Here is a 27,627-nt window from a genome sequence, read left to right as displayed (position 1 = left end):
GGGTAAAGTATGAAATATGAAGCTTATATTTTCAAGAAAATAGGAAATGTACACTCAAAGTTATCATTATTCTACAAGCTGGAGCTAGTGTTAAGTCCATGTATTGTCAGTAAATGAAAAGCTAAACACTGTATTTACATGCAAATACAATGTATAATAGTAAAAGCAACCTGTGTTGTGATACTACTTGCTAAGTATCCAAATCTCTACGTTAGCTTCAAATTTTATTAATATTATTTTTGTAACTAATTAATAATTTACATGATATAAATTTATTATACATTTTGACAAAATTGTAATTCATTTGACAAAATACAATGAATAAATTGAGTAATGTATCATTTAAAGCTTGTGTTTCCTTATTTATTTTCATTTCGGATGATCTCTCCATTGGTGAAAATGGGGTGTTAAAATCCCCTATGATGTGTTACTGTCGATTTCCCCTTTTATGGCTGTTAGTATTTGCCTTATGTATTGAGGTGCTCCTATGTTGGGTGCATAAATATTTACAATTGTTATATCTTCTTGGATGTATCCCTTGATCATTCTGTAGTGTCCTTCTTTGTCTCTTGTAATAGTCTTTGTTTTAAGGTCTATTTTGTCTGATATGAGAATTGCTATTCCAGCTTTCTTTTGATTGCCATTTGCATGGAATATCTTTTTCCATCCCTCACTTTCAGTCTGTATGTGTCCCTAGGTATGAAGAGGGCCACTTGTAGACAGCATATATATGGGTCTTGTTTTTGTATCCATTCAGCCAGTCTATGTCTTTTGGTTGGAGCATTTAGTCCATTTACATTTAAGGTAATTATCATTGTGTATGTTCCTATTACCATTTTCTTAATTGTTTTGGGTTTGTTATTGTAATTCTTTTCCTTCTCTTGTTTTTTCTGCCTAGAGAAGTTCCTTTAGCATTTGTTGTAAAACTGGTTTGCTGGCGCTGAATTCTGTTGGCTTTTGCTTGTCTGTAAAGGTTTTAGTTTCTCCATTGAATCTGAATGAGATCCTTGCTGGGTAGAGTAATCTTGATTATAGGTTTTTCCTTTTCATCACTTTAAATATGTCCTGCTTCTCCCTTCTGGCTTGCAGAGTTTTTGCTGAAAGATCAACTGTTAATCTTATGGGGATTCCCTTGTATGTTATTTGTTGTTTTTCCCTTGCTGCTTTTAATATTTTTTCTTTGTATTTAATTTTTGATAATTTGATTAATATGTGTCTTGGCGTGTTTCTCCTTGGATTTATCCTGTATGGGACTCTCTGTGCTTCCTGGACTTGATTAACTATTTCCTGTCCCATATTAGGGAAGTTTTCAACTATAATCTTTTCAAATATTTTCTCAGTCCCTTTCTTTTTCTCTTCTTCTTCTGGAACCCCTATAATTCAAATGTTGGTATGTTTAATGTTGTCCCAGAAGTCTCTGAGAGTGTCCTTAATTATTTTTGTTCTTTTTTTCTTTATTCTGTTCTGTGGTACTTATTTCCACTATTTTATCTTCCAGGTCACTTATCTGTTCTTCAGCCTCAGTTATTCTGCTATTGATCCCTTCTAGAGAATTTTTAATTTCATTTATTGTGTTGTTCATCATTGTTTGCTCTTTAGTTCTTCTAAGTCCTTATTAAATGTTTCTTGTATTTTCTCCATTCTATTTCCAAGATTTTGGATCATCTTTACTATCATTATTCTGAATTCTTTTTCAGGTAGACTGCCTATTTCCTCTTATTTGTTTGGTCTGGTGGGTTTTTACCTTGCTCCTTCATCTGCTGCGTATTTCTCTGTCTTCTCATTTTGTTTAACTTACTGTGTTTGGGGTCTCTTTTTCACAGGCTGCAGGTTCATAGTTCCTATTGTTTTTGGTGTCTGCCCCCAGTGGTGAGGTTGGTTCAGTGGGTTGTGTAGGCTTCCTGGTGGAGGGGACTGGTGCCTGTGTTCTGGTGGATGAGGCTGGATCTTGTCTTTCTGGTGTGCAGCATCACGTCCAGTGGTGTGTTTCTGGGTGTCTGTGACCTTATTATGATTTTAGGCAGCCTCTCTGCTAATAGGTGGGGTTGTGTTCCTGTCTTGCTAGTTGTTTGGCATGGGGTGTCCATCACTGGAGCTTGCTGGCCATTGAGTGGAGCTCAGTCTTAGCATTGAGACAGAGATCTCTGGGAGAGCTTTTGCTGATTGATATTACGTGGGGCCAGGAGGTCTCTGGTGGTCCAGTGTCCTGAACTCAGCTCTTCCACCTCAGGGGCTCAGGCCTGACACCTGGCCAGAGCACAAACACCCTGTCAGCCACATGGCTGGAGTGCCTTCAGAGTTGGAGAAGCTGGCCTGCAATAGCTCTCCCTCTTCGCTGCACATTAGAATCACCTGTTTCTGCCTTGTTTTGCCCCAAAGGCAGTGTTCCACAGAGAAAAACAGTAGCCTTGAAAATAGTCACAGCTCTGAGATGGTTTTTTTTTTTCCTTTGTGCCTAGTTGGTTTCACTTGCTCACAGGGGGCCACGTGTGGAGATCTCACACCTGGCTCATCCGAACGGAGTTCCTAGTGCAGAATGGCTGCCGCCAACACCTCAGCTCAGGAGGGCCATGTCTATTTCTATTCTTATGATAGTTAACCTTGACATTTTTCCTGAAAAGAAATCCTGAAGACCCATCCTCTCTAACAAAATACCGTCATTCAAGTATTTATTTCAAGTATTTATTTGTAACTTCGTTTTTTTCTTTTCTTCTCCATATATATATATATATATATATATATTTTTTTTTTTTTGGTAATACCCATGTACGTGAGGGTGTAACCCTTGTAGCATATGGACTGTCTGGGTGTCTTAGTATCAGCTCCTGTCTAGAGCTGACTCAAGGCTAAGTCTTTTACCCCAAGGAAGGCTTTAGAATTTATGTGATTTTTATTGTAAATAATTCCAGAAACAACCTTTCTCTCTCTACGCAACTGAGTTATTGCTTCAGGTCAGGATTATCTGAATTTCAAAAACTTTTTTGTTTTGAGTCGTGGAATAATCAGTTACTTTTGTAGGAACTCAGTTTTGCATTATAAAAGAATTTATGGGTTTTTTTCTATTATTTCTAGGCATTTTACACAGGAGGGCATTCAGGCTATATACATCTACAAGGGAGTTCTAAGAAGTGGAAATGGAAAGGAAAACTTAATGCCAATACATTGAAATTTTTGATAATATATACAGTTCTTCAGAAACATTCAGATAAATAACTGTATACCATTCTAATAGTAGGTAGCTTTCTAACAGTTAAATACATTAGATCATCTCCTACAAGTTATACCCCCAGTAGTTATGCATATATTTATGATCTTGTTTATTTCAGTAACTCCTCAAATGGAGTCCACAACGAACCAATACTATTGCAAAACTACCTTTACAATTGTCTGATTTATCATCTCTCACCAAAACTACTCCAATAGCTGCCTGATGTGTCTCCCAGATTCACTCTTGCCCTTCTTCTTTCTGTTCTCCATACAAACTAAAGTGATACTCTTTCCTCAAAACTATTTGAAAGCAAGATTCACAAAGGCAGAGATTTTTTTCTTTCCTTTCTCTTTAACAAAATATAGTTCTTAGAGGGCCTAGCATATAGCAAGCAGTTGATAAATATTTATTGAATTACTGAATGTACTTATAGTGAATTTCTAAACAGTGCGGCCTCTGGGTGTCACTTTAACCAGAATTTCTACTCCTGTTCCATTCCCTCATCAAGTATCCATCTGTCTTCCTACTCTCTTGAATTATGCCTATGGCTTTATGGTCCAGAGATGTTCACTTACTTTTATGAAAGATGTATATCAAAGGATGAAAGTGGAGAAAGAAAAAAATGAAAAAAGTATTTGGAGCAATATGGGAAAGCTAAAAAAAGCATATATCTTTTCTTACAAAATATTTTTATAAACACTAATTTCCTTTCAACCCCAAAATGTAATCTGTCAAAAAAATTCTCATAACAAAGGTAAGAAAATGAGATAATTGTAGCCTAGACTAGAGAAGCAGTTTTATTTTCCCTCAGTTTTCTCAAATGTAATTACATAATGAAATAACAGCATGTAGATTTTTAAAGTACTCCAAGCAGCTTATGATGTAATAATTAAATATATCATTTAATGTGTGAATTTTATTCAGGCCAATGAGCATCTTGGATAATCTGTGTCACAGGGGAAAATATCTATTCAAAATTATCTTGAAAAGTTAGGTGTTTTTGCTTTTGAAAAAATATAATAGTGCTTATCTTTTGGTGCAAGATTCTCCTTCTAGGTGTTACAATATCTAAATTCTATGAGTTGGTAGTAATATCTTGCATACAGTTTTTACAGCAAAAATGTATACTATAACTCATTTTTTTTCACAAATAAGGATGCTTTTAGGCGTGTTCTCATAAAATAGTGTTTTAAAGAGGATATGATTCCTTGTGACAACCCCAAAGTTTATATGTAGTAATAATTTCACCATAACACTGCAAAAACATTTGTGTGTAGAAAGTTCTTGAAGTAAAACCCTTCCTATTTAATTTTTCAGTATATACACTTGTATTTCTCTCTTCATGATCAAAATTATTCTTCGGTTTCTCCCAACAAATGTTATACTTAAAATATTTTTACAAACTGCATTTTGTTTGCTTTTTGTTTGTTTCAGTTGGCTGGGTAATTCTAAATGTATCACTATAGCAGTAAAGAATCAAGGTCAGATAATGTATAATGGAAATACCTCATAGATAAAAGTTAAAAACTTTCCAGAGTTCTCTGTTAGAGATAAAATCCATTGTGACAACTGACTGAATCAAAACAGAACACTGCATATTTGCTCAGTTCAGTATTTTAGTAGAGTGATGGAGTGACTTAAAAGATTACTTCTGAAAAGCAAATTATATTTTATTGGTTTAATACTATATACAATTAGTTACAAATATTTGCTCAGTTTAAAGTAGTCAAATATTAGACTCTACCATACCTCAAACCTACTGTTAAAAAATACAAATTTTACTAATAAATCTCAGGAAAATATTAAATTATACTTATTTATAAGCAGGTAAGTTTTTTACAAGACAGTCAAAACAGTGAAATGCTTAGGAAATAAATTTTTATCAGCAACAGCAGTAATAGCATTTCCTTCCTTTCACTGCTCTGCTTGGATTAAAATGATTCCTGGCATTACTTACCTGATCTTGGTGACAATGCCAAGTTCTCAAATGTCCTCACATAACATGTGGTTACAATTATGGTCATAAGTGTTATTGATAACTAGCAAAGTTTAATTAATTAATAGATCAAGTTAAGTAATCTCCTAATTCTCTGATAATGGCAATCGATTTTTAATTTTATTATAAAATTTGATGAGTGTATTTTTAAATGCATTTAAAACTGAGTCTTAGTTTTTCTTCCTTTTGTGTGCTTTACTACATATATGTTCAGTTTCATTTTATCAGAAATGTCTTTTATGAGCCTGACTTTAATGTTAATTTAATCTTTTAAGCAAATCCTTTGTGTACCATGCAAAAAGTGTTATTCTAATGACAAAAGCAGTCAAAACACTAGAATTAATGTGTTGTTAATTAACACAGTTTATTATTTTGTTTCCTTAAATTTTCAAATATTTGAGTAAAACACTGTCACAAGGTAATTAGAAAGTTAGAACATAGAAACCTGTTCTCAACTGCTGAGTAAAGTATAACCACTTTAGAAATGAAATATGACAGGTGCTATTTCTGGTTAGCATCTTGAAATGACATGTCAATCTCTAAAAGCTTACTTCTCAATATCAAAAAGGATTTAGCATTTTAAAGAAAATAATCTGTCAGAGGAATCAAAAAATAAATCCTCAAATTTTCTATCTCATTTGCCTTCTTTCACCTTTTTCCACCTTTTGTTGAGATAAGAAGAAAAGCTATACCCTGCTGTACTTCTATATTTCCTTACAAGGCTTTGCAATCTTCTTATACTTTTAAGCTTGTATTCTAACCTATGTGTGAAATTTTGGAATAGAATGTGTACATAATGAGACCCTTTGCTGGCAAAGTGATGACAATAAACAACAAAAATTTATTGCTCACTGTTCTTGAGGCTGGGAAGCCCAAGCTTAAGGCATTGGCAGATCTGGTGTCTGGTGAGAGCCTGCTAGACAGATGGCTATCTTCTCAATGTATCCTCACATGGCCAAAGGAATGAAGGAGTTCTCTGGGGTCTCTTTTATAAGGGTGCTAATGCCATTCATAAGAGTTCCATCTTCATGACCCATGAATTTTGAGTGTCACAAACCTCACTCTACAGCAGATCCTATTTGTATTTTGATAGGCTGCATGTTTGACATTTTGATAGGCTGCATGTTTGACACACACATGTGTGTATGCATGTGTGTGTGTGTGATCAATTAAGTAATTAAATAATGGAAATAAATTTAAAAGTTGGTTAAGAAAATAATCAAACATTTAGAAACACTTGTGTGCAAGGTAATCTATTTAACACACATACTGGTTTGTGACTACTTCAGAATTTTCTTATACTAATGAAATGGAAATAGAAGAATATTCAATTTTTTCTTGAGTTTCCATACTTCAAGGGCTCAAGTGTTACAGACAGCATATCACTACATATTCATTCATTCATACGTTTCTCCTGAGTTCAAACTTTCACTGAAATTGCTGCAAAAAACATAGAATTAATGTATTTCCTATGTATTTATATTCAATGAATTTTGCTAAAATTGAGGCTTTTGCCTATAAAGTATAATAAGATGAAAAAGAAAATTTTACATTAGTTTCAACACAGTTATTTTAACTACAGTGAGCCATATGGCATGTATTAATCCTAAAAAATAATATGCCAATAGTTTATTTTTATTTAGCTATAGTGGTTTAAAATATATAGTTACTTCAAACTTGTGGCTTCTTTCAATGAGTGAAAGAAAACCAAAAATCATCAAGGATTATGATGATTCGGCTTCAGTCTTTGGAAAACTGAAACTAAAGGTCTCATTCCTTTGGTATTAAACAATTTTGTTTTTCAGTTACTTACTCAATTAAGTAAAAGGTCATATGCATAGAGTATAACAGCTATTATCTGTGATATTCCCATTAACAGTATTTTACTACATAGTGTGAAATACCAGTAAGATAAAATACCCTATTTTTCCCTTAACATTGGTGATGGAATTAAAACATTTATTCATATGAATTTTTATACTAACAACATAACATTTCCAAATATGGTATTACAAATACATTAAAATTACAGTGTTGTTGAAAGGTACAAATATGAAAGTATATCCTCTGTTTCGCTATACATCTAAAACTTGGATTTTAAAATATCTGTTTCCATTTGGGCACTAACATTCACTGACTAACTGAATCAAATATTCAAATATTTTGAAAGCCAAGTTATCCTATTATATAGTCCTTCCGGTATGTGTTTGTGTGTGTGTGTGTGTGTGTGTGTGTGTGTGTGTGTGTGTGTGTGTGTGTGTGTATAAATGTATACCCACACATAGTATAACAAATTATTCTCTCTAGTGAGAGGACAGTTAAAATTTATTACTAGCAGAGTAAAAAAGGGGAATTTAAGAACACATGGTAAACTCAATGAAATTCTGCAAAAATAAATTAATAAATGAATAAATAATATATAAAGAGCTAATATACAGTCCAAAATTTTATAGACAGAACTTTTTCAATAAGTGAGGTTGCCAGAATAAATAAAAATCCAACACATGGCACAAATACACACACAGAAATATAAACACACACTAATAATTGCTATGCAATCTTAATAGGAAAAACACAAATATAGAGGCACAAAGATCCTTTGTACAGGTACAAATTTTAAGAGAATGTAAAGAAACATTGTTTCCTATTGATTTATTTTCAAACATTAAATAGTACTGCCTCTCAACATTACCTTAATGTATTCATTCTGATTTATAGAGAAGATAAAATTGTTTTAGGAAATTATCAATACTCTGGAACAATCTGTTTATCAAAATGGTAATCATGCTCTAAGATACACATCCTTCCTGTTTTGAGGGAGCATCCTCGTGTTTTCATAGCTATTTATTCTCACAGCTAAATTAATCAATCTTAATTGCAATATCTTAATAATGATATATTTTCCAAATCCTTGTAAATATTCTATAATACCTATTGCTAATTATTTTTAATATAATTTTGAATTAATTTATCAAAATACAATTTTTTTCTCCCAAGGAATTATTATAGTCCCTCAAATAGAGTGAAGTTATCAGAAATGAACAATTAAAAAGGAATAAAACTTCACATGTTGGCTCTTTACACATTAGACATGGCTTTGACTTTAGAAATGTATTACCTCCTTCACTTTTTGAAGCGAGGTGTCTGAGACCTAGAAAAGTCATACAATCTAAGATTGAGAGGCTAATTTTGCATAATGAATTGTTTTTTCTATATTTGCTTTTACGTTGCCCAGTAGATTATTTCCAAAAATCATTGAAAAATTGCTATTTTGTCCTGTCTTTTATCTAAAAGCATTAAAATATAAATAAAAGAAAACTGAATTAAAGATAAAAGAATGGTTTACACATATAATCCTTCTCTAAAAATATTTACTTCAATTTTAAGTTAATGTCTCAGTAAATCATATTTCCTTTCTCTCAGTATTTATATAATATTTTTGTCTAATTAAAACAACTTCAATAGAATTAACACAGATTATGGCCTGCCTGACTAACATAGTAAATATAAACGGAAAGTTATCTGATGAGATTTCCAGTTGAGAAACACAAAATAATTTAGGTAATAACCTCTCTTCTCATGGCAAACATTGTGGAAACTGGAAAAATTATGCGAAATAAGTAATGAGATAGAGTATGTGTTAATGTGAAATATAAGCAAAACTTGGCAAATAATTTAAAATATTGTTGAGGACTGGATGATATTTACAGTCCTCGATTTCTGGGAAACTGAAAGGTAACCCATTGAAATTGAGATTATGCTTAGTTTAGTTTTTTTGATGCATGCTGCAAGATTAAATAATTATGTGTAGAATACCTCAAGAGGTCTATATGGCTTGGATGAGCATAGTGGTGGTTAAAATTTGTTTCATAATGGGGTAGACAAATGAATAAAATTACAGAAGATATAGGATGCATGATGTTTCAAAAAAAGAGATAAAATGGAATTGGATTTATAAAAGAAGCTAAGTCATGAGATCAGTTGATTAGGCTTTGTAGAGAATTTCTCTCTGCTTTATGTCTACCTCAAGTATTTCTTTATAATAAGTACAGTTTCTTATGTAAAGCATAACACTGTTATGTTTTGCACACTTATCAAGATAACCTTATATTCTTGAACATATAGAATATGGATTTTGGCCTATACTGTATACTGTCTACACTTTAAAAAAAATAATAAGATCTGTATTATTATATGACATCCTATGGCTAGATGCACTTAGGTGGGTTACCAGACAGTAGGAAGTTGTACAGTATTGATATGGGGGTCAGGCATTGAGGCTCTGGTGGTCTCATGGTTGAATGGGTCCACCACTGTGAAAAAGAGAACCTTGTGTGGAGGGCATCATTGGACTTGTGCACTGGGTCCAAAATGGAAAATGTTTCATCCCAGGGCCAGGGTGGACCTTATCATGTGGAACTGTAGCCACCCAGATGAACACACACCCTGGAGGCACTGCCAGCAAGAAGAAGCCTCTGGTCAGAACTGGATCACTATACCACTAACTCTGGAATGTTTTTATGGTTTAAAAGATCTGCTCCCAAAGTCACTGAATTTAACATTACTCTGTTGTTTAGACTATGGATTTCAATTTGGGGGGTTCATCTTGGAGGTACTACAACAGTCTAGTCTTGTGGAGTTTCCTTCGAGACCAGAAGTGTAAATTAGGGCATGCCATTAGATTTTGTCTACTTATGTATGGAGTAATCTCATATTTTTTATCTTGATAATTGCACTACACTTATGTATGATTTTTAACAATGAGATAAAGATAGGGTAAATTGGTTAAAACTTTTGGTCTCTAAAACTCTGATATACAATGTGTTAGGTGATAAAGATGTAAAGATGAATAAAACTAAGTCTGTGACATTAAAGAAATCCTGTTTTAACCTGAGACACAAACATCTTCTAAATAACTGCAACCTGAAAGATCAAATGTGACCTGTGGTGATAACTTCTTTGAGAGCACAGAACAAAGTGAGCCCACCTAAACAAAGTCAGTTTCCTTCATTGCAACCATCTCCACTCAGAATTATTTGTCAATAAGTGTGTCCATGTCTTACTATGATCTGCAGAAGGGCTTTCCTAACAAAGTCTGCAAACAACTTTCTCTTGGGCAAATGTTATTCTGATTGGGTTCTTCCAGTACTAGAAAGCATGTCTCCAACTCATTTGTGTTGTATACTTGTAAATAATGTGCTCCTACCAGCCATTAAGTTGTTCTAATTAAAATTATTTTCTGGGCATTAATAGCAGGAAAATTTACCAGTGTATTACAAGGAGATTAAAAAACAAACTAAACAAGACAAAAACAAAAATCTTTCTATCTAGTGTTTTCAGTAGAAGCATGCTACAATTTTCCTTAGCTATTTGGATTAATAAAAGCTGTTATCATGAAATATGAAAATTTTCTGAACATCAGGTTATTGCCTAGTGACTCCAAGTGCAGATTTTGTTGATATTATCCTATAAGCAGAACATATACTACAACAGTCTCACTTCATGACCAGAGACACTTTTTCCTTTAGCTTTATTTTTTTTCACTATTTTTTCTCATTAGAGGCAGAATCTGCTTCTTTATTGGTTCTTTATTTGCTTAATATTTTTTTATTTCAAAAACAGAAAAAAGAAAAAAAATCAATTAGCATCTTTCACCTTGAGAAAACAAAAGTCTTTTTAGTACTTTTAGTGAAGTACTTTATTAAATTAGGAAACAGCTATTGGTATTATCAGGATTCATGATTTAAGTATAAAAATGACAAATCACAAAAATAGAATGCTTATTTCCCATACAGATTAAAACTTCCTTCAAACTGTTTCAAAGTACTTGTGCTTTGCCTCATAAGATGCTATTTTCAAACTTGAAATAAGGAAATCATTTTTCCTTCTTTCTGACAGATAAACCATTTAACTTTGTTACAAAATGTTATAGACTACGATAAGTGACAATCATAAATGTCCTTGTATTGCAAATGTCCTTGTATTGTTCTACATATGTTAAACTTATTTAAGTATTGTAAAAAGTAAAATTTCAGTAAATCATGTTCTGATTGCAGGTGTGCTGATAATCAGAAACTTGAGGCAGAGTTTATTGAAACAAGTCATCGTAAAATCTATAAAGCCCTCAATTCATTTATCTCAGCCTAGTCATAGATAAAAGAGTCTTGAGAATCATTAACTATACAGGATGTCCCTACAAGCTCACTAAATGATAGAGATATGTAAATGTAATATTATGATGAAAGATGTAAGAATATTAAATTTTAAAAAAACTATATTAAAGTTATTTCAGAATTAAAATACATAGCTATAAGCTATTATTTAATAGTAATGTAATGGTAAATCTATTTCACAATATATTATCTCTATACTTTATTGGAAAGATTTTTAAAATAATGCTCAATGAATACTCAGATTATACCATTGAAATTTTCATGAATTTAGTGCAATCTATTTTGACTGCATTCTTATATTGCCAGTTTTTCACCTGATTTATTTCTACAGATTATTTAGCTGTCCGTATATCTTGATATTCTTTGGTTACTGTTATAAAAATACATATAAAATAAGTTTGAAAATTAGGAAAAAGTTTCCATTCTGCCATTGACAAGCATTGTCATTGACTAACCTAAGACAGACTGTAAAATATCTGTGTAGCCTCTTGAATGTCAATAAAAGTGTTAGATTGTTTGGAAGTGATTTATGGCCTCATGAGAAATGATTACCCATATAGTAAAGGATAATTTAAATCTTAAATTGTGTTATGCTTATGGTTCAAAGAATAATTATTACAAAGAATCTCTAACCTCTCATATATCTTTTTATCCACTGTTCAACAAACTTAGCATCTCTTTTGAATAAGAATGACCCTAACTTTCAAATTTGACTTTTAAAATAACAGCATACAGATATATAAACATAAGTGTATTTTTGAGGAATATTACATTATTAGGTTTATTGTTGAAAAATATCCCGATTTCTAGAAATTTACAAAATAATTTCAGAAAACTGCAGAGCGTAGTAATCCTTTGAAAGAAGTAGTCATTTCTCTAAGGCCTGAGTTAGTATGAATGCATGTGGAATGTGCCAACTAAAATATTTTGTCTTATATAATTTATCTATACATTATGTAGTAACGTTACTTCATTGTCTGGGTCAGTCATTTTTGCAGCACATATGCACTGAATGCTTGTTTACTGTATACTTCTCTCTATTCCAATTTATTGTCTAATTCCATTCTGGGTTCCTACCACAGATCTATCTTCCACCTTAACCCTCACATCTTTAAAGACTAACCTTAATTATCTGGCATCAGTAAGGATCTAATAGTCCTTGTTAGATAAAGTTTCTTTTCTTGTCTCCTTTGCATGGTATTGGCTGCCTCTGATGTATGTGTCCCATACAGAATATATATATTTTTTTCTTTTTTTTTTGTGGTACGCGGGCCTCTCACTGTTGTGGCCTGTCCCATTGAGGAGCACAGGCTCCGGACGCGCAGGCTCAGCGGCCATGGCTCACGGGCCCAGCCGCTCCGCGGCATGTGGGATCTTCCCAGACCGGGGCACGAACCCGTGTCCCCTGCATTGGCAGGCGGACTCTCAACCACTGCGCCACCAGGGAAGCCCCAGAATATTTTGATTAAGGGTATTTCTGGGCATACTTAGCAACTGACTACCAGAGTCTATCCACTTTAATAAAATAGTATAAACACATTTTTCAAATCATACTCTATAAATGCAAGAAGATACAGTTACTTGGGAGGACTGAAAAAGTTTTTACCTCTACCTTCATTTTTAGAATTTTTCTTAAATCAATAGGTTTGCTTTTAAAATAATTAAAACTTCCACTTTTTGAAAATAATAAACACCATAATTTACATGTATGAAGTAATTTAGATTATACAAATAATTTCCTATAGTTATCTCAATAGAATATTTTAAAATATAGTTCAAATAATATATACTAAGTAAATTAGTCTTGTTTATTGTCTAGTATTAGTCTAATTTAGTCTTTTTATTACTGACTACAAAGTTAACTTTGTTTTTATTACTTTTTAATGTCAGAGTGATTCAGACCTTGGAGATATTTATTAAATATAAAACAGCAGGCACACAGTCAAATTCAAGTCAAATTTAGAAGGACGCAAGAATTGTGTTTTTAATGCCATCAATTCTTTACTTCACTTGGAGGTGCATCTGCTGAACATGTGGGTGATTTCAGACAAAAAATAAGCTTTCTGGTCCTCATGTCTTATAACCTTTGCATCAGACCACAAGCCAAGAAAGTAAAGGTCTTATTGCAAATCAGTGTTGCCCTATTTTATTTGTATATGTGTTTAATATGTATTCATCACTCTTATAGTCTACATCTAATTAAAAACAGTAACAATTATATTTAGCTATAAAACACAAATATATTTTGAAAATATTATATTTTTTCTGCTGCTGTTTGTATTAAAGAAATATACACTCATGTATTAACAAAGTTTAGCTGAATGTTTCAGTTTCCACATAACATAGAAATTAAATTCTCATAAATTTCAGTTTGCAACATTCTATGCGCTATTAGGATTATAGATTAAAATTTAAATCCTTAATGATGCTTAATAATTCTATTAATTTATTAGATGTGTTTGTTTCTTAATATCAAATCCCTGAGCTAAATTTTATCACAGAAGCTCCAGTAGAAGGTGAATGTTGCATGCTTGCTTATACTCAAAGATTAGGTGACCTGTGGTCTAGCTCATACACTAAATTGGAATCTTTTCAGTCCACAATATACTGAAGAGGTTGCCACAACCTGTTTTGGGTCTCATGTGTATCTGCTTCCCCAAGCTCTTTGACTATATCTGGATTCTCATTCTTAAAAAAGTTGTACCACCACCTATGTAGTTGTTGAAACCAAAACCCAAGAAGACCATTTCTCTCTTTTTCTCATTTTTCTTGTTAAGCCCATGCCATAGTCATAAATATATCCAGTATATATCCATTAAATTTTCTCCATCTCCTTTTCTATCATGCTAGTCTAAGCTATCAACATCAGGTAAGAACCAAGGCTGTTGCAATAGCTACCCAACTTCTTTCCTTGCTTCAACTCTTGCACAATTCATCTTCCTTATAGAGACTAAAGTTACCTTTTCAAAACAAAAATAAGTGTACTTCTCTCCCAGCAATATAGCAATTCTGGTATTATGAAATGTTCTCCACAATCACAAAATACCCAGATGACAGACAAATGAAAATAAACAATTTTATATGCTTCTAACTGAACTGAAACTGCAGAAGTAGATACACTGAAACACTGAAGCAAATGCTTACTCAGGGACACAATTTAATAATGAAGGTTTGTGAGATTAACAGACATGTGGAGGAATTAATCTTAGTAAAGCAACCATCAAAGCAATGTATTCCTTGACTTCAGATAAGGTAAATGGTTCCCAGATTTTGTAGCCTTGAGCTTTTACTATTACTTGAAATAATTTTGGACTTGTAATACCCACATATTTAGGGACTTCCTAGACTAATACTTTTTAAATGAAATAAAAATTTAAAAATATATTTGAATAAATACAACTAGTACCACACATTGACACTGGTGAAGGATATCCTCATTTCAGAACTTTCCATGATTCTTACACATTAAAATATGCTTAGTATGACTTCACAATCATACCTCAACTGATATATAAGAAAATAAGCAATCATAGTTAAGAATCTGAAAAACCACAACATATTAGATACTAGGGCTTGAAACACTAGACATTGGATGTTGGAATTGTAACATATAGAATAGGAAGTTATTTTTAAATAAGGCTTTAATGAAATAAAAGCTAGTAGAGGAAAATGAGAAACAGTATGAGATTATCAAAAATGACAAGGGGAGTTTGAAAAAAAAACCAAAACACTACAAATTCTGAAAATGAAAACCAGAATTTTTTCCATCAAAATTCAAAAGAAAAAGGTCTACTCTTTCAATTGCTGAGAAACTTGTTTTGGATGAACTCTCTCACTTAGCATGACTAGATAGGATAAAAACAAAAACAAACCCACTTTTAATAAACCTCATAGCAATAATGGCAATACTAAAATGTTGGGTCACAGTCTGGTAGAGGAACAAAACCACAAGATAAGGCTGATATTTGAGGTCATTTTCCCCCTTGAGGAAGTTATAGATACATAAATATAAGTGACAGCAATAGCTGTAAGGCTCATTTTCTATATCATTATCCCATTTTCACAAGTGACATTTGGCTGGAAAGACAAACATTAAAATTCAGGGATAACCAAAAAAAAAAAGAAGTTGTTAAGCACTCAAATCTTTCATCCAAAAGATACACCTTAGGAGTGAGGCTGCACTGGGTATAGATGAACCACCACAAAGCTTGAAACATAAAACTGAGTCTTCTTAGTCCCTGGTTGTAACAGGTGATTTGCCACTAGCCTAATGGCTGTATGGTGAATCTTCACTGCAACAGGATAACAATATCCATAGCCTTACTTTATACGTAAGAGTTTTCATGAATAATGTTCACATCCAGTTTTTAAAACATCTAGTATTAATATCACAGATTTCATCAAACAAGAGGAAAAAAGATGACAATAGAAGCAGATCCAAAAGATATCCAGATATTGGAGTTCACAGATAAAATTTTTTTAAGTCAGCATTTAATATGAACAAAGAATAAAATATTATGGTAGAGAATTATAATAGATAAGTGGAAACAAAAAATAATCATAAGCAAATTTTAGAAGTGATTAAATTTAGTAACAAAACTCCAAGTTTGTATTTAGCAATAGATTGTACATACATAAAGAAGGAATTAGATAATTAAGAGATAAGTCAAAAAAGGAAAAAAGATTACAAAAAGACCAGGATAGAAGATTTAGGAAGGATCATAAAAAACATGTGACATATAGTTGAAAGATCTAATAAATGGATAATTGGACTCCAAGAAATGAATGAGAGTGAGATGGAGGTAGGAGAGCAGCACAAAAAGCAATATGTAACATAAAAACTGAAGAAGATATCAAGTTACAGATGCAAGAAGCACTTTATATAACAAACAAGAAAAATATAAAGGGAATTATTCCTATGCCTGCATCATAGTAAAACTAAAGAAAGTCAAAGATGAAGAGAAAATATTAAAAGCAGTCAAAGAAAGAGCTTTTTTTAAAAATAAGAACAAGTGACTTTATAGGAAAAATAGAAGCCAAAAGAAAGTGACACCTTCAAATTGTGGTTAAAGAAGATAAATTTATGAAAGTAGAATTTTATATTCAGCAAAAATATGCTTTAAAATGGATATACACTCAAAATATCTTATAACACTCTAAAACAGAAAGCATTTACCACCAGCAGGTAGAGAACTAATTAGAAAGGGAAACACACAGGAAGATTCAAAGATGGTAATGTTTTATTTCTTAACTTGGGTCATGAGTATTGAGACATTTGCTCTATTCTCTTGTCATTATGTCACATATATTTTTATGTATGAGATATTTTATATTAAAATCAGAGTGAGCCTGGTAAAATGTGGCTGTTTCTGCATTTAGAGCTGGTGAAGCAGGGAGCAGGCCACAGCAGCCTGCGCCAGTTGGACCCCAGAGGGAAGTAGTTGACAAGTGGGCTTCCACTGGTCATTGAGAATAGTTTGCCCCTCCCGTCCCCTCTAAAGAGAGATGAGTTCCTCTTTAACAGGGATCTTTTTAAACATTCAAAGAAGTATATTCCTGAAGCTTTTCATTATGAGCTCTTAAAAAACTGCAGAGAGAGCACTAGGAAATTGGAATCTGAGACAAGCTGCTATGTTGGGGAAGAGAGAGGGAACCACAAAATGGATCACAGTTAACACTGTGGCTTTCTTCAACAAGAGTATTACAGAATTCTGTCCCGAAGAAAGTTGTCTGCTCATGTCTGCATGCCCAACATATGAATATAATTTGGCAGGTGACACTAATATTAAAAAGCCAATCAAATACTCTGCTCCAATATACATTGACTACTTGATGACTTTGTTCCTGGTAAGCTGGATGATGAAACATTTTCGTTCTACTATTGGTGTCCTGTTTCCCCAAAACTTTATCTATGGCAAAGACTATTTTAATGTGTCTGTTCAGGGTTTACACCTGTACTTCTCAGCTGCACTTTCATTCTGTAATACAACTGCAGTGTTTATACCTGTATTTATCCGCTGCACTTTCATTTTGTAATGCAACTGTGAGAGGAGACTTAACTCACATTTCCTGTAAACATTTATTTCTTTACTCAGGAGGTCAACCTGATTGATAGGCATAAATTGGCACCAGGAATTAGTTGAGAGGCTTGGATCAAAAGGCAGATAACCACTTCTTCTAGAACATGATTAACACTCTTGCTTCATTTATTACTATTTCTCAAAGCTATTTGTTATAGACTAGTGATTCAAACTTCGACAAAACAGGAAGAAAGACACCCAATGTCTACCTACTGCTAAAATGGCTTCAAAGTAGGTGAGCCCCATAGCTTTTGAGTGAGAACTTAAGAGCACAACCAATTCTGAGTCACTACTATGTGTGACCACTTCTGCTATTGTCATGGAATCACTCTTAATTGTAATATGTGATGACTAACCTGTAGTTTATTAGTTTAGTTATTTTTATAAATTGAAGAAAAATGACCCTCTACTTTAGGTAATATCAAAGGATATAAAGAATTACTAGAAATAATTTTAAAAGTTTCCAAAACAAATTTCCTAAAAAAATCCAAATATGTCTTATTTCACTTCTGTTTATGAATATAAAAGGTAACTTTAACTTTCTGTAACATTTAGAACATTTGTATCACTTTGGATAACCTTTATTCTCATGTTTATATGCCAGTGTTTTATAGATTAAGAATATATATTTATATTTTTACAAAACCTATGATTTTAATTCAAATCATCACAGGGCATTATGATATAGGAGCAACCAAAATTGTTTCTAAAATGACTTAAATTTTTTAATCTTTATTTGGAATTTTACTAACAAATAAATTGACCTAAATCTTGTATGTATCAGAAATACATTTTAAGGCTTCTAAGGATGATTTTGTAGATTTTCACTTTTAAAAGCTTTATTAATCAATGTTAGTTAAACACATAGTTTTGGTTAAGGAAGAAAAAAATCTTCCAAAAATTGTGAAAACCTTAGTTTTCAAAGTCACTTTGTATGTTGTTTTTCAAATGTGTTTAAATTTCAGTTTGGAAAATGAAAGAAAGTGCTTAGTATTTTAATTATTTTGTTTTGAGTTCACTTTAAAAATCACTTCTATACTTGTTTTTATATGACTGAATCTTTAGTTAAGAGTACTGTGGAATGTAACTTACTAGGGATGTAATGTACAACATAATAAATGTAATTAACACTGCTGTATGTTATATATAAAAGTTGTTAAAATAGTAAATCCTGAAAGTTCTTGTCACAAGGAAAACAATTTTTTTTAATTTCTTTAATTTTGTATCTATATGAAGTAATGCATGTTTGCTAAACTTGTTGTGGTAATCATTTCATGACATATGTAAGTCAAATCATTATGCTATACATCTTAAACTTATACAGTTCAGTATGTCAATTATATCTCAGTAAAACTGGAAGAAAAGAAAAAGTACTATGGAAATGGATGAGCTTTATTTAAATAAATATAACCTAAGGAAAACTTAAAGAGAACATAATAAAGACCATGAAAGTGAACTAAGTTTAAAATATACACACACAAATTTGTTTTAACAGCTCAGTTTAAATATTCCTAATTAAAAGAGTAAAATTATAAGTAATGGGCCAAAAAACGAGAAAATGAATTAAATCTACAATGTATAGAATTTCATAGGCTTAATGAGCTATATTTAAAACATACTGGTAAGTTTTCACATATATCTACATTGTGAACTAAAATTGTTTAGTTTTTTGAGTAAAATCTTTAGATTCCTGAATTTAATAAAAATTCCAGAAGAGGGAGATGTTTACTCTCAAATGAAAAGTTTTTTTCAGTGTGAATGAATTGAATTCTATAAAACAAAGGAAAAAAAGACCTTTATATATCATCTTAAATATATAGGAATTATAGATGGTAAATCTCTGTGGTGGTTAAAAGTTTATCTTACTCTATGATCTATCACAGGTACTTTTGCTATATGAGGTTAAGATTTTTATATCAATTTATTTGTCTTATTTATGTTCCCTAAAACATGTGCTTAATTTTTCAAACATTTAAAAAATATTTTATCAGTCATTTAAAATAGAAATTAGTATTCAACTTTAGGAATAATTCATTAAGATATATTTTCTTACTAATTGTGAGATGACTAATGTTTTTGTTAAAATTGTTTAAGAATAATATAGAAACAATTGTCAATATTCTGAAATAATTTTAACTAAATCATGCACTATTTCTAAATATCTGTCTATATGTAAGACCAATATAACTTTTTATTTGACTCTTATTTACTGAACAATCTACTAAATAAAAATAATTTCAAATAAATTTTTAAAGTATTTTTATATAAATCATAATTCCTAATAAGTAAAGGCAATGAATAATTTTCCATTGTCTTTTCTGATGAGAAGGAATGACAATAGATTTAATACTGTATATTAGTATGCTTAATTATAAAGATATTATCACAGCAAAACACATTTGTTATTTACACAGCTAACTCATGAGTCTCAATATTGGCAGTCTGGATCTTTCAGAAAGAGCATACATACACAAAACCCTATGTTATTTTGTTTTCCTCTGCAGTTATCTTGACATTAAATTTGTATTTCTACACTCTCCTGTTTCAATTTCTTGTCTCAGTTATTAAGTACAAAGTATGTGAAAAACCAATACTAATTTACATATTATTTTCATCAGTGTATTCTTTTGCCAAATCTTTTTATTTCCCTGAAGCAATATGGACATGTGCCCTATATTTTTCACCAGCTTTATTTGAGTTTCCAGAAGTTACTCTGAGGAATAAGCAGTGCCTCGTTAGCACAGATTTTCATATTGTTTGCATCCACTTTTTCCTCAGCTTGCTATTCCCATTGCTTCAGAACTGCAGGGAAATTATGGGCTGAAATGTCAATGTCAGAATTGTTGAAATACAAATAATATTTTCAGAGAAATACCAAAACTAAACTTACTGATGGTGAACCTAAACTTTTTCTCAAAAAAAGTGTGTTAAGCACTGTGAATCACTGTCAACATTATAGAAATGCTAACACCTGCACCAAATTAAGTGCTAATTGTTTTCTGGAATAATTTCTTGTTAAAGAAAATACAGTACTGATTTAGACATGCTACCCAAATGGGCTTTCTTTGAAGAAAGTTTACACACAGGGTGAAAAAATATTCCTATGGGATTATTTGCTAATTGACTTATTTTAATAATGAACTTGTGAATTGGGCAGGCTATAGTAAAATATGTGAAAAAATGACAATTCTAAATCTTCATCTCCATCTTATTTTATGCCATATTTTACACTTTTTTCATAATCTACAGGAAAATATATCATCTCTATCCAACCTCATTTTAAATATTCAATATTCCTTCCATATAACCTTCCTTCTAATTGGTTATTACCTTTCCAAAGAAAAGTCTGAGATCCCTCCTTCCTTCTCATTTTGTATTAAGTGTTCCCAGTCATAATCAAAGAATAGTTTTACAATGCCAAGTTGATATCCATATATATTTGAGAATATTTCTGAAAGGAGTATGAGAAAAGAATGCTCAAGATAGAGATGCAAAAGTTAAGATGAATTATTTGTCTTCAAAGTGGAAATATCACTCTCATAAAAATCCTTCAAGCACTCTCAAGTGTGTTCAAATTAAAATTCAAATACTTTGGGATGACATTAAGTAATCTTATCACCTGGTCACTAGCTCTTAACCTTTAGTAAGTACTCCATTACTTCAAATCCAGAAACACCCAAGGACCCAGTCTTGCTTTATTGTGATGCCTTTATGTCTCACACTCTGGCATATCCTGCTACATTTGCAGTTGTGTTTACTGCCTAGAACTGACTGAACCCTAGGATTTTTTCCAGGAAACACATATTCATCCTGTATAAAACTTATATTTTGTGTCTTACTCTCTTGGAAGCTTTTCTTTTCTTTCTCACTCTGTTAATTCCCATACAGTGTGTTTTATAGTGCATTTTACTTACTGTAATCAGAGAACTATAATGTCTCTTATACTGAGACATTTTTTTCCACTAGTTGTCAATACATAGGGCCTGTGCCTCTTTGTATTGTATCTTGGAACTTGCACATAGTATTCACCCAATAAGTAGTTAATTATATTCCAAGTTTATGTTAACCTCCTTACCTTTCATGTTCTCTTATCTTAAAATATCTATGCTTATGATAATTCTTATTTATGTTATATCCATTATTCAATTGCAGGCTCACATTTCCCTCCATCACTGACTACTTCAACTTATTATTCCAGTCATCCTTGATGTTTCTCTACTATATTCTTAGATGTATCTATTTTAAACATTCCAGTGATTAGCATTTATATATTATCTTCTATTGCTTGATGACTCATATTGTCCTTATTATTAGATTTAAGCTCTTCAAATCAGGAACACAGTATTATGCTTATTATGAGTCTCTAATGGTCTCTAGATCAGAACTAGACCCAAAATATGTGCTCAATAAATATTGATGGGTTTATTAAAAGGGTCAGAGAGAATGAATAGATGATAATACATGACAAGTCATTTTTTTAGATGATTTTTACAGGGGAACAAAATTTCAGCTCTTTTAAAAGTTTCAAATGTTAGGAGACAAAAATAGTGCCCTTGAACATAAGTGATAGACAGCTGGCTGATAATATGATGATGAATCATTTGACGTTCTTTTCAATTTCTTCCTTTACAACTCTTAATAAGAATGTGTGCCATTAATCAACAGCAAAGAGTGCTGCATAGTTTGTGGGTGGATCTCAGAAGTAGCCAGATTTTGTCGGAATATTCAAATGATAATGTTGTCAATCTACTAAAGGTATATTGCCATGTGGATTGTTAGGATTCTTGATCCAGACATGCAGCAAAGGAAGCATAATACATTATAGGTTTCTATGTTCTCTCTGTAAATGTAGTTGTGTGAAGGCAAGACATTTTCTACCCACTGCCTGGAATCTTTTCTCCTAGTGCTTTCACACAAAATAGGCTTCTGTTTGCCAGTGAGATTTAAGCCTCAAGACCACGACATGTTTTTTTCCCAGCAGTGGCTTTTTATTGCAAGCAGAGCTATCAGCAGTGCCAGCCAAGATAATAGCCCCATGCTGAAAGGTTTCTTCATTGATGGAACAGCTCTCAGGATATGGATTTTTTGAAGGTTGTCAAAGCAGCGTGAATTTCTAAAGAGATTTTTAAATATAATAATAGACATTCTTACAAAAATATGTGTGTTCGTATTTATTGACGCACATTATCATTTTTATGCAAAATATCCCATAAGGAATATAATCTAATTCTACCACCTGGAAATGAAAACATGTTATATGTAATGTGTATACTTATATAACATTCTTTCTCCATATTGTATCATGTTTGTAAACTTTGCTGTAATACAAATAACTCACCCATTATTAAATATTCCTCTGAACTTCTACCTCTTTATTCAAATTTGTAAACATGAATTTTATAAAATCATGGTTTTTAAAGCTATATCTTCCTAATGTAGCTATATTTCATTTTATATTTGAAACATGGGGAGTGTTATATAATTTGTAATATCTAAGATTTAAAAGATTTTTCTGGTATCAAATTCTACGTGTGAGATGTACATCTTGAGATAGAGATAGCAAACTTGGTAATACAACAACTGACTAGAGTGCTTACGATGATACATCTCTACTTTTAAATGGAGGGATGTCTCTTAAGATGGACTTCTGCCTGTATTGTACTATTGATATTATATATCTAGGACATCCCAGACAAAACCACTCTGCTCATAAGCAGAAACATAATACCCCAAATGATGCAGATGTTAAAAAATTCTCAGAAGTCCTGCATACAAATAACTACATTTTATACGAGTGAAACCAAGTGGTTGAGGTAGACTAGAGTGCTATGAAAATAGAAAACAAAGTTCATGTTTTTAAGATTAAGTTGTGATATGCCTTTTACATTTTTTTCTTGCTCTGAGTTAAAACAGACGATATTCTATGAAAAACTTTACATTTTTTAGAAGTATCCAATATATACTCCTATTAAGTCTTTTTTATTAAAAAAATGTTATTGTTAGGAAATCAGCTATTACTGCATGGTCCAATTCCTGATGTGAGAGGAATAGAAATAAGAAAAATAAATTACCTTGAAACCCATGTTTTGAATTTTCTTACTCTAAGTTTGCATGGCTATATTACAATATAATATTAATATATAGATATCATATATCCACTACAGTAGCCAGAAAAACACATTAAACTTATCTATGTAATTAAAACATTTTGGGAAGAATTTTGAGGTAGCTCATGATTAGAGGTATTAGCATGACTTTTTCAGTAATCCAATTGAAAGATGATTGCTCCTAACCCAGTACATGGATAATAGAGAAGAGAGAAATAGATAGATAAGTGGACATTTAAAATTAAAACTGAAGAGATGTCATAATTGATAGAATGTAAAACATGAGAAATAGAGGGTCAAAAAAAATGATTTGTTAACTGGGTAGAGTAAAACCATTTATAGTACTATGAGATGTGCTTGGGAAAGGCACAAATTTCAGGTCTAAGAGGTCGAATTCAATACTGGAACTATTTGATACAAGCCACATTGACATAAACAACAATTTGTCTTAGGAAAGACAGTTTGCCAAAAGCAAATTAATGTATGCCTTTAAACAGCCTCTGACATCTATTGTAGCAGAGATGTCAACTTGACAACTTGTCAGCATAAAGATTGTAAATAAAGCCAAGGGATTTAAGAAGATTGAAGATGAGTAGAAGGAGAAGAGAAAAAAAAGCTTAGGAAAAACAAGATTTCTAAGAAGACAGAGAGGAGAAGCTAAGTTTAGAGGATAATTAGAACTTGCAGAGGAAAGTAGTGAGTGTATTTTCCCAGAAATTTTGTGGAGCATATTTCAGCAGAGAGAGAAATATGTAACACTTTCCTACAGATCAGGTGCTAGATTTTATGTCTACTAGTTTTTAACTGCCAGAAGCTCATTGAAATTTTAGTGGAGGGCACATCTGGAAGGTTGAATAATAAAGAAATGCATAGGATTGAGGCCTATGTGTGTAAGCAGTTCTTTCTGAAAAGTTGTGAAGGGGAAGAATCAGGAAAAAAAACCATGTTACGTGGGAACTATAGCTAAACCGAGATGTTGTGTAAATGGGTTAAGTCATTCAGATGAAATTATGGTTGTGAAAGAGAGAGAAGCTTAGGATATTAATAAGAAAGGAGGCAATAAATAAAGATCTGGTTCTGAGGAGACTGAATAAGAAATGATACCAAGCATAGGAGAAGAGAGTAAGCACAGAAACTATTTAAGAAATGCCAATGTCATTATAGGAAGGAGGGAGGATGAGTGGGTATCCATAGAAGATGTTTGATTATAGGAAGTATTAGGAGTTTAATTCTATTATCTGTTTAATTCTGTGTGAAGTTTTTTTTAATTCTGTGTGAAATTTGTTTTTACCCAAACAACATATTCTATTTTATTATGGAAACGGATTGTCAGGATTACTGAAATGTAGTCAGCCCTGCATACCTGATGGATCTGAGATTCAACCAACCACAAATCAAAAATATTTTTAAAAATTCCCAAAAGCTCCAAAAAGCAAAATGTGAATTTTCCATGTTCTGGCTATTATTTATATAACATTTACATTCTATTTACACTACTTATATAACATTTACATTGTATTTGTTATTACAAGCAATCTAGAGATAAAGTATATGACTGGAAGTATATGACTGGAGGATGTGCATAGGTTGTATGCAAGTATCAATACTATGCCATTTTACATAAGGAAATTGAGCACCCATTGATTTTGTTATCCAAGGGAAAGTCCTGGAACCAATTCCCTTGGGATACTGAGGGATGACTGTATTTCATCTTCTCCAATTAAAAGTTTGATATTTTCTGTTATACTAATTTTCTTTAATTTTTTCTTTTCTTCATTTTGCCAATTATTCTTTCCAGAGATATGTGTCATTCATTAACGAAGTTTAGTATATATTGAAACCTATTTCCTTTCACCTATTTTTTTTTAATTTACCATGTAATTTTTTAATTTTTAAAATCATGAGTTATTCCAGTGACAGTATCAAGTAACTTTTCCTATGAAAGATAAAGAAATAGATATGCTCAAGTCTTTTTAACCATTTTTATTTTGTATCGTTCTCTGGAATTTTATATTCTGGTTATTATCAAATTTTATATTTTTATTCAATACTCAAGAATATAATTTCTATTTACATTCAACATGTAATCTATATTACAAACATCTATACAATGTAGTGTAAATTTTTTATATTTGAGATTTTTTAAATATATATTCTATTATTCCAAATTGTTATTTTGAGATGAAAAACAATAACTTACTACCAAAAGTTAAGAAATATTAATATCAGTTGTATTTACATAAGTTAACCTTGAATAAATAATGTTAAGTGGAATATGCTAGACATAAAAGGATGCAGTTTATTTGATTCCATTTATATGAAATAGCCACAAATGGTAAATCCCTAGAGACAGAAACAGATTAATGTTTACCAGGGCCTAGGAGGCAGATAACATTTGGGAAGTGACTGGTAACGGATATGAGGTTTCTTCATGAGGTGATAAAAATGTTCCAAAAATAGTGATGATGGTTGCATAACTCTGTGACTATGCTAAAAACCACAGAGTTGTACACTTTGAAAGGATGAAAGGGAGGTATATGAATTATACTCAATAAAGAAAGTTGTTTTAAACAATGTAGAAAACATTACAGGTAAGGTTGTAGGATCCTTTGTAGATACCATCAGTCCCTTTCCTTTTCCTTCCTCTACAGTTTATTTTTTTTTTTAATTCTTAAGCTTCATAATAGTTATGTGTAACTATATATACTATTATTTTGTGTTTTTGTTTAGTTCACAAGTCAGTTTTCTTTATCAAGTTTCATTATTCTATTTTTTTCTCCCCTGCTATCATGTTGGGCTAAACAGTTTTCTGTGTAAAGATTTTTCTTTTTCTAGTTTTGAGCCCTATTCTATTTCTACTGCTAATTACCATAATTTTCCTAAATATTTTAAATTATATTCAATATCTCAATTTCCTTTTAAATGATGCAATACTGTTTAAACTCTTTAAATTGCCTTGGGGCAATGTCTCTTTTCAGTGTTTCATATTATATTTATTTTGTTATATCCAACTTGTTTCTATAGCAGAAAAATAGGTATATATTTTTTTCATTAATTTACTCCTTAGGTTACCAAAACGTTGTATCTTTGTGGTTGTTCAAAGTTATTGTTTCTTTTATCCCAGTTCTGCCTATGGGGTTCAGATGATTTGTTGTTATTTTTTTCTGTTCAAAAATATCCTTTAATTTTATCTTAATTGAAGACTTTTGTGGGAGAAACTCTCTTCATCTACCTATCACCTATCTATCTATCTATCTATCTATCTATCTGTCATCTACATTGCTATGCTTCATAAATTACATTTTAACTAGGTACCAAATTCCAAGTTACAATTATTTTCCTTAGAAATGTAAATGTATTATTCTAATTTATGATAAGAAGTTACCTGTCAGCCAGGTTATATGAAATGTTTCTCTATGGTAATATGTGTTTGATCTATTGCAGTTTCTTTAATTTTTGTTTTTTCTTTGAGAATATGTGATATCACCATTATAAGTCTAGCATTATTTTCCTTCTCATCCTACTCCTTAGTCTTTGTGATTTTTTTCAATCCATGCATTTATGTACTTTGAAAAAGTTCTCTAAAATACTCTAATAAGAATTTCAAATAATGCCTCTCCCTCATTAATTACCCTGTTTTTCTGGAATTCTCATTAGGTATATTGTGAAATTTCTCATTCTAGCTTTAATATTTTATAATTTCTTAATCATAATCTGTATCTTTTTACCCCACTGTTGCTATACACTGTGCTGCTCTGTCTACTTAGAGCTTTATTTTTCTACATTATTTCAATTACATAATTTCCTTTTTTATATATTTCCATTTTTTCTAACTTCCTTACAGGACCATTTTTTCCTAACTTCCTTTTCAAACAGGGCCACTTCTGCTCTTTACTACTCCTAATACTGATAGTATTGTGACTTTTTAGTTTCTACACAACTTAATTAACATTCCTCCATCATTGTAAGAGCTTTTTACTGTATCAATTATTTTCTTTTATTGAATTTCTTATATGATGAAGTATGTATTTCTTTGAATTTTGTAGAGAAACAAAAATACATT

General features: G+C 31.6%; 1 pseudogene; it reads left to right on the top strand.

The window, feature by feature from the left end:
• The window catches only part of LOC125961993 (MOB kinase activator 1A-like), a 67,832-nt pseudogene extending 50,098 nt beyond the window's left edge, over positions 1–17,734 (top strand).
• Positions 17,735–27,627: the final 9,893 nt, after the last annotated feature.

This window comes from Orcinus orca, chromosome 18, assembly GCF_937001465.1.
Source record: "Orcinus orca chromosome 18, mOrcOrc1.1, whole genome shotgun sequence".
Taxonomy (NCBI): domain Eukaryota; kingdom Metazoa; phylum Chordata; class Mammalia; order Artiodactyla; family Delphinidae; genus Orcinus; species Orcinus orca.
The sequence above is the reverse complement of the archived record's forward strand: the minus strand, read 5'-3'. Positions and strand labels throughout refer to the sequence as shown.